The sequence below is a fragment of the Asterias amurensis genome, chromosome 5 (assembly GCF_032118995.1).
Source record: "Asterias amurensis chromosome 5, ASM3211899v1".
Taxonomy (NCBI): Eukaryota; Metazoa; Echinodermata; class Asteroidea; order Forcipulatida; family Asteriidae; genus Asterias; species Asterias amurensis.
Genome location: NC_092652.1, coordinates 17,067,158 through 17,078,343, shown reverse-complemented (window position 1 = coordinate 17,078,343; position 11,186 = coordinate 17,067,158). Strand labels below are relative to the sequence as shown.

At 41.1% G+C, this 11,186-nt stretch overlaps 1 pseudogene; it reads right to left on the bottom strand.

Moving 5' to 3' along the window:
• Window positions 1–327: 327 nt before the first annotated feature.
• On the bottom strand, window positions 328–11,102 carry LOC139937512 (uncharacterized; annotated as a pseudogene).
• Window positions 11,103–11,186: the final 84 nt, after the last annotated feature.

Genomic DNA, 11,186 nt, shown 5'->3' with positions numbered 1-11,186 from the left:
CATTTTGTGTCATAATTTCCACATAAAACCAAGATCAGTTATGAAAGTAAAAGCTGGACAAGTTTTGAGATGTGCTTCCTTTAATCATATCAAAAGTTGATAAGAATTAGACAGTGCAATCTCCATAAAATATAAGATTTTATATTTTCTTCCATTGAGCTGTGTACAAATCATGCCTGCAGGAAGTCCAGGCTCTGTGGCTCTTTTGTAAACATGTGATGTCACCAGGTCTATAGTGGCAACCATACCTCAAAAAGGCTTATTGAAATAGGGCAAGAGTAACAAAATAAAGAAACCTGGATCTTTTTAGCGAACTCAGTTCGGAAAATGAGTTTATTGGGTAGAAAACATGTCACATAACAGAAATAACCATTTTTTAAAATACATAAAATCAAGTAAAAAAGTTTAAAGAGTTATAAATAAGTATCAAAAAGAACAATAATGTGTACAAAATAAGTTTAGGCCTACTTCAGAATATTTAACACATTTTGTCAGGTAAAGTATTGTATACTGTGTTAGTTTTGCCACCAAACCATATCATTAAATGCACAATTATCCTATCAAACAAGTTGTTTCAAGTCATAAAAAGATGTAATTTTAGAGAACAGGTGAAGAATTGACATTGCTTGCTGTATAGTCAACTGCTTCAAGAAAGAATATTGACAAACTAACTTCTAGCTCCTAATTTTTGCAAAAAATAAAGGAAAATGAAATAATTTGAAACACAAAAGGTTTGGTTTCTTTGCATATCTTTTGATTTGACCAACTACATACATTCACAAACATGTGACAAAACTTTACAAAGTGTTTATTTTTACACAAAAAAGAATTTGTTAAAGACACTGGACACTATTGGTAATTGTCACAGACCAGTCTTCTCATTTGGTGTATCTCAACATTATGCACAAGATAACAAACCTGTGAAAATATTTTAGTGGAAAATTACTTCTTTCTCGAAAACTATGTTACTTCAGAGGGAGCCGTTTCTTACAATGTTTTATACTATCAGCAGCCAGCTCTCCATTGATTGATAACTTAGTAATTATGGTAACAATTATTTTGAGTAATTAACAATAGTGTCCAGTGCCTTTAAGGTAACAACACCAACAACACATTGTAATTAGTATCTACTCTCTAATCACAAAAAGAATAACTAGAATTTGATTTTTTGTTTACATGTCTGACCTTGATAATGTCTAAAAGGGGCTGTGCACCATTCTAACCCAAAACGAGGCCATCGGCGTAGCCACTGCATTGGTGGTGCCATGACCTGTGCCAAATTTCTGTAAAACATGGGGTCAAACAAACCCACGCGACAAAGGAATTGTTACGTCAGTGGCGGCTATTTGGTGTGGAAATGCCAAAGCAGGATAACTGTGTTCAAAACCAATAGGGGAAATTCGTCACTGGAGTCCAGGGTCATTATAATAGATAAGCCGTTTCTGACTCTCGGCTATAAAAGCCGCGCGGCCGGGTGCATTTTTGACTCGAGTTATCTACTACTAAATGCAAATTTTGAGAGTAAAATGGTTATTAACCAGTATCTGCGATGTCTTTTTGGCCATAAAAAGGTAATAGTTGACATATTGAGATCATCCTTTATTGGCTCTTTAACATTAAGAGAGGCGTTTATGATGCCTGTGGCTGACTGGCATGGAATTAAATTTAACCCACTAAAAGAGGTTTTTGGTAACATCATGTGAAGCCAAACCTCTCTTAGTCATACTTCCACCATGCAAAGTTTCAAATCCAACTCTAACCCCGTAACCGCATACATTTATGCCGACTGTCACAGCACCGTATAATAATGTGGGCACCCTGCATAATAAAAAGGTCTATTGTGCGCCTATGCAGTGACTAGGCAATATTTCCAAGTACAGCCTGTCATGACCTAAAAATAAATATGGCAGTCCCCCCTTTGAAGTATCAAACAATTCATATTACACATCTGGTAACCTATTGTCATGATTGTAGACCCCGACCAAAATAACTTAGGTGAGCCAATCAGCTAAGGTGAAATTTGACAAACATAATAAACAGGAACCATAAAAAAAATATATAAAAACTTGGCTGGTCACTTGGGGCCTATAAGCACACACAAGTTGCTAAGCACAAAACATTTCCACATCTGTGACTGATTTCCAGTTTTTGCTTAGCAGAAGAATGCTAAGCATTTTTTTCTGCTAAACAGCTATGAAAAGTTAGGCCCTATTTTTATTAAACAATTGTTAACAAATTAGGTGCATAGATACATATTTAAACAGCTCTCGAAAAAGAGACAGCTCTATGCACAAATTTCACTCAAGTCCTAGGGCCTTGCTCTAACCTTGGCTTAGGCTTCAGCTCCAGGTGCCGTTTGATGTTCCAATCACCACCGCACGCAAAATACACGCTGCTTTAAAAAGTACAGACCTGAAGGCTGGTTCATACTCGCTGCGTTTCCACCGCGTACGCAGAGCGCGGAGCCCAAGCCAGAGACGGAGCCAAAGTCGGGGTTTGACAAAGGCTCCAAGACTCCAGACTTGTGCACATCTGGAAAACAGAACATAAGGGCCCATTGACGCGGTCTATTTATGCACGTACTGTATAGCGTTTTCGGCAAGAATTGCAAACTGTTGCACATCCAGATTGGAGAATGGCGAGTCTGTTCTGCTTCTATGTCATCTTTAAAACACGCTCCCTGTTGACGCTGTCTATCGCTATTACAATACGGGAAGCTCCATTAAAGAAAGAGGCTCTAACAAACATCGTTTTCATCTGACAACTAACACCTGTTATCTCCATGTAATTTCTACATTAATTTTTTTTTACTTAATCGGATCATGCACAAACTAGTAGGGCCGATGACTGCCCCAGGCAGATTAACTGCTCATCCACTAGGTTGAATGATTAATGACCAAAGGGAGGCGAAAATTTGGAAAATTTTGAATGGAGCTGTCCCATAATGACATGGCATGCCTCAACCTATGGCAACCTGATGATCTGGATAAAGGTATATAGTAATATTCAAAAATTTTACAGAATTTCTAATGTAAATGTTGAAATTTGTCGTTATGACCCAACAATGTGTGCAGAATCATCAACAGTGGCATCACACAGACACATTCTGCTTTCTCCAGGTTGGAGAATTTATTAAAAAGTCTGAACTCTGTAAACTGGAATAATTGAAGTAACCTGGTCACAAAAAACCTAGAACAATTTTAACATCAAACATTGCATAAACAAGTGAGTTGAAAGCATTTTAATTGCATGAGTTTTTGTAGTCACTGAATCATGAAATCATAGTAGTCTGGTTACTTTTGTGACTACATAAAAGCATCAAGCCTTAGTAAATTATCAGGTTTAGAGAAAGGCACTTGAAAAACTGTTGTACATATGTAGCTCCCTTTTTCCTTGCAGTTTCCCTCACCTTCACTTCCCCCACGCACCTTCCATGGCAAAACAGCCTAAAGCCCGGTTCATACTTCCTGCGAATGCGAATTTGACGTGAATTTGACGTCCAGACCCTCCTTTCGCAGCGATCTTCGCAAGGGAGTAGAGCAGAGTTCAACTGCTGCGAATTATTTGTTGCGAATTTGTGACGTCAACATTCGCTTCACATTCGCATTCGCATGAAGTATGAACCGGGCTTTACTCAAAAAAGTACATGCTGAGAAAATTAGGTACAGAGACAATCTGTTTTGTCATAAAAAGGGGCAAAAGTGTAAAAAGAAGCTGATGTATAGAAAAGGTTATATTCACATCCATACATCATAGCTCTTTTTTTGAGCTGCACTGTTTTGCCACCCTTGCTTCATAGTGGTACCAACCAATCTCCACTCCCCTTCCCCGTGACATTCATATTGTTTCTATCTATGTAATGGACCCTTCCCATGAAATATGCCAATTACATTCACGCATGCGTACATACCCTATTGGCTGGCAAACCGCATAGAGTTGTGGACTAAGCAGACGCACAATCACGTCTGGCGTCACGCACCCATTAGCCGTGTACAAAACAGGGCGATATTCCCTCATTTTGCCAACCACAATGTAAGTGCGCACGCGCTATGTGCAATTTACATATTTCGTGGGAAGGGTTTATTGCATTACTGACAATCTATCGCTCAGATTTGGCGAAAGGTGGTCACAAATAGACTGGGCCAGTAGGGGGGGGGGGGCATGATTTACCAAGGATGTGAAGAGAGCCTCTTTCATCTTTGATCCAGCTTTCCTGTACGGTTAAAGAACAGTCAGTGATGATTTTTGAGGGATTGTCTTTAACTTTGTTCAACTATAAACACTTGTCAAAACAAGTAGAAGACAATGGCAGTGTGGTTTACCCAGGGCTCGTCTGTCTTGGGGTCAAATAGTTCATCTTGAACTCTCCATGTCTACACTATGCGGATGTTTCCTTCGCTCGTGAATTGCCCGGTACGCATTACGTGCGAAGGACATGGAGCAGTACTGACACGGGTAGGGCTTGCTGAACATGTGCGACTTCTCGTGGTTCTTGGAATGGTGTCTGGTCTTGAACTTCCGCGTGCAGTACTGACACGAGAAGGGTCTGGCGTTGTTGTGGACTCTCATGTGCTGATTCAGGTACATGTTACGGCTGAAGGTCTTGCCGCATTTGTAGCAAGCGTACGGGCGTTCCTCCTCGGATGTGAAGGCATTAGCAGCAGCCGCAGTCGTCGCATTCAGCGAATTTTCTGAATACTGTGCATCGGCAACCTCGGAGGAGTGTGTGTTCTCCATATCATACGTCCATGCATCTACATTGTCGGATACCTCAACATCAGAAACATTATCATTATCAGATAAATCATTCTCTTCGACTGGAAAGTATTCTGGTGTGTTTATAGTGTCAGGTTCCTCCACATTATCTGAGGTAACGCTGATCAATTCCGCCTTGTGCTTCTGAACGTGCCGTACGTACGCCCTCTTGACCGTGAACGACTCGCCGCACTGCCTGCATATGTACTCGTTGGCTTTCTGCACGTGCTGCTCCAAGTGTCTCCGGAGATTGCAACTGAAGGAGAACACCTGCCCGCACTCGTCGCATGTGTATGCCCCCTTGGGCCTGTTTTTTGACCGTGAGGATTTAGCATTGCCCCCTCTCGTTCTTCTGGCCGTAGAGATTGCTCAGGGCTTTTTTCTTGATCTTGGCAGATGCCTGAATGGTCAAGACTTTCTTGAACTGGGGAGCTGCTTTGGCTTTGACATGATTTGTGATAGCCTGGTGAGAAATACCTGTACAGGAAAGTTGAGAATAATCAGATTATGGATTGTTTTGTTGTGGCGCCCTCAATCGGAATGCTTAAGTACCTGCTCTGATGGAAAAACATGTTTTAATAAAATAATTGTATCATGATGAGATTAAATAATATTAGCAGAGTCAAGAGGGATTACATAGGATTAGTGAAATAACTCCTCTTGACTAATGCCTAATGCCATAAGAGAGATACACTTAACATTAGTGATAATAACAAGAATAACGAGTGTAAACGTTTATTGTTCGCCATCTATTTAGTGAACCCATGTACCAGACCCTATTCTGAGGCCCAGCATACAAAACACAATGTAGCAGGCAACAACAAAGAAATATCAAATACAAAGATACAATTTCAAAGTAAACAAATTAGTATATTTATGGGACATAATAATAATAATAATAATAATAATAATAATAATAATAATAATAATAATAATAATAATAATAATAAGTAATAAATAATAATAATAATAAGACTTGTAATGTGCACCCTGCTGGGTGATTCAGGCGCATGTATCTACCGAACAAGGTACTCGAGGAGCTGAGTACATACAAACTATAAATCTCACTAATTATTTGCCAGGTTACACAAATGAGTCTTAAGCAAGTTTTGAATTTAAAAGAACTGCGGCTTCTTTTACCATGCTTCTTGGTCTATGCTTATAGTAACAGATAATAAAGTGTAAAGTAATAATAATAAAGTGTTCCAAAGTTAACAATAAAAATAATAATAGTTGCTTATTATAAAGCGCTCAGGTCAGTCACGCAGTGATGCTCATGAAGCTTCAACATTATTACCCCTGGTCACTGGGCCTTAGTTCATTCCTTAATCTCAGCTCCCTGGGGAGTATAATAATAATAATAATAATAATAATAATAATAATAATAATTTGGGGGGCTAATCATCCTTACTCGCAGCTAAGAGCTGAATTGCAAAGGACGCGGCTACAACGTGTTCGAGAAGCAGGCATGCAAGGGCGCATTCAGCTGCCAGCCACATCAACCCATTATGACCACGGAGCACAGCCAAGATCGAAAGTGTTTGATTTTTTCCTGAGGGAGGAAAACCGGATAGTCTGGAAAACCCTCGTGGCACAGCAGAGAACCAACGCACAACTCAACTCACATATGGCCCCGACCGGGAATCGAACCGGGGTCACCTTGGTGAGAGGCGAGCGCTTTACGCACTAGCCAACCGTGCCACCCACAGCCGGTGCTGCCAGTTACCGCGCTCTGCGCTAATCATTCACTTAACCATCTCGGCCCTCACAGGTAGCAATTTTTTGTTTTGTACCACATGCTGGCTACGGGGTCAACAGTGAAGGGATCCGGGAAAGCGCCCATACCTTATGCGTGTATGCGATGGCCAGTTTGTGGTACGAAAAAAAAAAGATAGCTCACCGGTACCCATTTACCCCTGGGTGGAGAGAAGCTTATGGTTAAGTGTCTTGCTCAAGGACACAAGTGTCACGACTGGGATTCGAACCCACACCATCCTGAACAGAAACACCAGAGCTTGAGTTTGGTGCTCTTATCCGATTGCAATACTTTGATGATGTCCTAGGGACAGTTAAAAAGATCTTATAGTAGAAGAACAAAGTCTGCAGGGTTTGCCCTAAACATTTTCAGTAACTGGTCAGCAGGACCAGTTCTTTTGCCATTTCATTAGTATAGTCTGTCAGCTTTTTCACTTGTCCATAACTCATTCGATATACAGTATGCTTTTCAACACTGAACTAGCCGGCCAGATCTATTGGAGAAACTTTTGACTGGTCTTAGGGTGTTTTAAGTGGCATTTGGCCAGCAGACCACTGCTAACTGAAAATGCTACTCCTACTGTCCGACCATTCAATATCATCCACTGTGCTTTCTAATGACACATGAACTATACAAGACTGCATTTTTAATATTCTATCATGTGGTGAATGCATACTGCACAGTACACACAATTAGCCATTTGCGAGTTGATTTTAATAATGTCTGGTAATGACTCGCTTAGTCACAAGTTACCACTTACATTTGAATTCCTCAGGCTACAGAGAAAGTTGCTATGTCACTTGATTTGCGGCAAGCTTTTGTATAGCAACCTCCAGATGAGCAGACCCTGTACCATTATGACATACACATCCATTCAGAATTGTGTTTGGGTATTCATGATCACCGTCTCTTACGTAACTATGCAAAAGCTTGCCCCGAATCATGTGACATAGAAACTGTTTACAGTCTGAGGAGTTCAAATCTAACATGCAAAGGGCTTATTACAGTTAGCTCTGAACACAGTTGTGCCACCATACAAAACCAGTGCAATTGATTGGTTTTGAATTGTTGGTCAACTGGCCAGAAAAGTGTCACTAAGAGTAGAAGGATAAATAATAATGGAATATTATAACCAGTCGGCTTTCCTAGTTTCCTACAGGTCATACAAGTTTATCTGTAAAAGAGACAACAGAATTAGTTGTTACCAACCAAAAGGACCTATGGTATAAATGCAAAAAAAAAAGTTAATGGCCAGATGATTCGACTAGCAGAGTCTTTCTCGATGGCTAAATGACAACAAAACACAAATAAACATGTATACTGGTGTAACAGAAGCAGTCAACCTGAATTAAATTGAGAGAGACAGGGAGAGTGGCAGAAAGCACACAGAAAAAGTATAGGATGTGCAATGAAGGAGACAAGAGGGTGGGGGTGGGGGTTATAGCGTGAGGGGGCTGGTTCAACCACAAGAGGTTGGAAACACAAGAGACACTACAATCAGCGTACACGTGCTGAGAAAACTAAAATAAAAACAATCTAAATGGTCTCCCAACCTACCTCTATACTATTATCTCAAAGACGCAGACTGTAACTACACAAATGCCATCCACTGACAAAGAGCTTGTTTTAGTGCATCAGAGGAATGTGTGTCTTACAGCGAGTAACCAACACATATCTGATAAAAATACAGTCTGATGGAAATCTGAAGACAAATTTGCTTCGGGAATAGTTATCCAACCACCTGTTCTGAGTCAATTTTGGTAACTCCACATAAGGCCTGCAATTTCAACTTCGAGGAGGCAGGGCCATTTTCATTTTTCAAAGGGCACTTACAAATTCCATTAGAAAATGTAAATGTCTATGGGAAACTTTTGAAGGGGCAGCAAGGTCAAGACCATGGGCAACAGAGGTCATGGCCTCCATAGCCTCCATGCCTGCCACATGTCCCTGTGTACTAACCTTTGGCAGCTGGCCTGGATCTCTTCTTTTTTTTGTTGGGCAATGGCTTCCGGCAGACTGCAACACCGCTAGTCCGCGCACAGTCGTAGCAGTAGCTTGGGGTGAATTGATCCTCAGGCGGGAGGGCATTGTCCCCAGCCAGCCATTCTCTCTGAAGTCTCTCAAGAGTCTCCTCTACGTCTTCAAAATCCTCCATTCTCAATGTCGACGATGAAAATCAGAAACCTTAAAAACAGAGCATATTGTACTGGAATGAGAGACTTTGAAACACGAGGTGAAGCTGTCAATTTCTAAGAAGTACATACTTTTGAGCAGGCGCACTTTTCTGAGAATAGTTAAGTTCATAGCAGCCTCCCTACTACCAATTATCACAAAGGCTTTAGATTTAACCAAAGGATTTACCAAAAGGATTAGATGTTGGATTGTTTTCCAGCATGGTAGTAAGTACTTACACTTGGTACCTGACAGGGAGGACAGGAGATTGTCCTCTAAAACTGTAATGTAAATCTACGGGGAAAGCACCCTACCACCTACTCCTAGAACTATTAAACTTCTAGTTCTAGGAGTACCTACTACCATGGAGAAGGGATGCTATTAGACTACTGAGTAGCCAACTAGTCCTACAAAAGCACTACTCCAGTGTAATGGAGACGTCAAGAACCTTTCACTCGACTTTGCAAACTGCTTACCATCCAAAAGGATCAGATTAGATGTATGTATGTAGGCCTAGTACGGTAGTATAAATACTTAGACTTGGTACTTTGTCCTACAACTTGACAGGGAGGTCAGGAGCTTGACAGGGAGGTCAGGAAATTGTCCTCCAAAACATCCTAGTACTTACTCCTAGTAAGTACCTATTCAGACCTGGAATTTCATGAAGGACACGGAGGCTGTGGCCTCTGTTGCCCTGGTCTTGGCCCTGGTGCCCCATCAAAACTTTCACATAGACTTTTAAGATTTCCCATTGGAAGTGCCCCTTTTAACTTAAAAATGGCATTGCCATCTAAAAGATGAAATTCCAGGCCAGCCTACACTTTAAATGCTACTACGGAATACTATACAAGTCCTACGAAAGCACTACTCCAGTGGAATGGAAACAGTTACTTGGTTTAAGAACTTTAACTTTGGGGACTTTTAATTTTGTTTGTTTGGTGTTTTGCCTCTGGTGAATCTAAAAGACGAAAGCCTGGTTCATACATCTTGCGATTGCTTTGTGAGAAGCATATATTTTGGCGAACTCTGTTTCGGAAGAGTTGCAAATGGGTGGCCGAAGTATTTAGGCAGGGATTGCAACTACCACAGAGGAATTTATAAATGCCAACTCTTATCTTAGACTATTGAGTACTTAGTTCTTCAAAAGCACTGCACCAGTGGACTGGAAGTCACAGTACAACAAGTCAAGAACCTTTCAGTTGACTGTGGGGACCTAAAAAAAGAGGTCTCCATATTTAATTTGCATAAATTCATATTTTCATATGTGAACTAAAAAGGGCAAAAGGCCAAGTCTAAATTATCTTATAATAGACCTTATGCATTGACGTCATCCAGCTGCCATCTTTGAGGTCAAACGGTGACGAAACAATCGAAACGCACACAGATTGGCCAATGAACAACCTCCTTTTGACCTCAAGGCGAGGGCACCGTACTGAAATGACGTCATGTGCATAAGGTCTATAGGATTAAAGTAAGAAATGCTTTCCAACAAAGCCAGCCATAATTATGTTGTAGTTAGACTTAGAGTAGACCCAGTACGTGGGGCGCTGTACTGCTTTTGTAGAAATTTAGTCATTATCGGTCATACTAAATAAAATTCCAAAGGAGTACAGCGCCCCAGTTACTGGGTCTATGTTGCAGAATTGAGCTAGGTATACCACACTCGAGGAAAAATACAAAACATTTATAAAATACTGTGAGAGCGATTATGACATGCATGAGTGCACTTGCCTAACTGGGGCAGGTCAGACCATATGGTCAGACAGTACCCCTTTTGCCAGACCATGGCCAGACATAGATCAGATGATGGAGAATTCTTCTTCAGATATATTTATTATTAGGGCAAGACAAGAAGAGTCCCTATCCTGCCTGAGTGTTAGTGTTAGTGTTAGCTTTGTCAATGTGTTTTGTTTCCACTAGGTCTACTCTAGGATGCTTTGCCAATATTATAATTCAGATTCAGATAATGGCTGTACAATGGCTGTGCTGCCTAGTGTCTGTACGCACTGTCTGTGCTGGCCACAGAGAGAGCGCGCGGCAGCTCCATGATGATAAATGCAAGGACGAAGGTCAGCTACCTCCATGGCTCAATTGTTGCAGGAAAGGCATCCCGCCGTATGTGGCAGAAAATAAATGCCTGAAAACCTACGATTCGTAGTACGAACTAAATCATTATTTATTTGATATAACAAAAGAAAGCTGGGTCTAATTACACTGATTCAGCTAGCTGCAGAGCCTTCCCTGTTTACTTGTGTAAATGTTCAGCTTCTTGTGCCCGTCAGAAAGACCGTAGACCGAGAAGACATACACTTGGCAAACGATGATTCGATAGACGCAAAAGTATGGCTTCAGATCCCATCTCTCTGCTGCATGGCCGCACGCATCGCACGCAGCCCCAGTAGCTGCAGCACCCCATGCACAGTTCGCGCAAACCGCAACGATGATTAACAAAGTGAAGAGCGACCTCAAGAGTTGTGTTATGAAATATGCGACAGCGGAGATG